The sequence below is a fragment of the Echinops telfairi genome, unplaced genomic scaffold (assembly GCF_000313985.2).
Source record: "Echinops telfairi isolate 266 unplaced genomic scaffold, ASM31398v2 ScPeMD7_7469;HRSCAF=8507_1, whole genome shotgun sequence".
Taxonomy (NCBI): Eukaryota; Metazoa; Chordata; class Mammalia; order Afrosoricida; family Tenrecidae; genus Echinops; species Echinops telfairi.
Genome location: NW_022111373.1, coordinates 39,734,429 through 39,735,871, shown reverse-complemented (window position 1 = coordinate 39,735,871; position 1,443 = coordinate 39,734,429).

The following is a 1,443-nucleotide window of genomic DNA, read 5'->3' as shown; positions in this document are numbered from 1 at the left end:
GGAGGATAAGCTAGGTGCTGAAAAAAGTATTGTGTATAGCTGTTTGTGGGCATGTTAGTTGGGTGCATAGGAGAAATAATATATAGATACTGGAAAAACAATGGGAATTGCAGTTCACAAGTCTCAGATGTGGGGAAACCCAGGGAGACACATGTCGTTTTGAGTACAGCTGCACTATTTATGGGGAAACTGGCAAAAGGTCCTCGAGGCACTGTGAAACCAGGGCTCAATTGAATCCCCAAATTGGCCCTTAACCCACAGATCCTCAACCACTGGCAGGAACTGCAGAGGATGTCCCCACATCGGAACCATCTTCTTCCTGGAAATCCTTTCCTTCTTCTGATAGTTCTTCATAGTAACCTGAAGAGCCTCTCATGTTCTTTTGGACACAATTTCAACATTATTAGAATAAAAAACCAAACAAATTCAACATAAGCTTCTTAGGTTATCTCTCTCCCTTGAATTTAACTAGACCAGCAGATTCTCTGAAAACCCATTATTTTTATCATGCTCCTTTCAAAGGTACCCTGATGATTAGAACAAACAAGAGTATTACTAAGAACATTTGTCTGCAGCAATCCACTGATGATGGAACTGTGGTACAATGTGGTACAAATATATATTTGTATTAAAACTGTGTGTGTGAACTGAACCCCTAGTAGCAAGAATATTATACTTCACATTAGTTTATATAATTGTCAAAATTCATTAAATTGATTAAACTTATTTTAAGATATTATAAATAAAGAATTATGAAAACATTCTTTTAAAGGTTCTTGGAAAATAACCTCTATTACAATACACAGTAGGAAAGAGATTGCAGCTAGTGGTCTGGAAAAAGTAGTTTTTCTAGACATTGCTTAGAGTCTTAGATGTTCTATTGTATTAATGTAGTTTCTCATTTCTATAACACGTTTATACTTAAGTACAGAGGGGTGTTCATAAAGTCCAATGGATTCATAAAATCATAGGCTTTGAGACACTGATATATCCAGTCTATTTCTACTAATAATAGCAACTCTAAATTATTGATAAAATATGGGAAAAATTGAAAGGAAAAAATAATCAACACACAAGTACTAGAAAGCTATAATTGGAATAAATAGATCATTGGGTTTATTTGGTTATGAAAAGAGAAAAAATAATCTAAGCTTTTCAGTGAAGGTTTTTGACATTTTTTGCATTAGAGAAATAAGTTATAATAACAAAGAAAAACTAATAATATTGGTTGAAAATATTGTCTATATTACCACAAAGATAAAAGTCTAGAACAAAAGCATGTTTTTAGTACCATATATTGCTCTCCAAAAATAAAGTATTTCAATTTTGCTAACTTTTAAAATTTATATCTACAATCAAGAAATGGCAACCTCTCTCTCTAGATCTTTTTTGGATTTTCCTAGTGTCACAAGGCTGCATATCATTACCGGTAATAGGTAATAT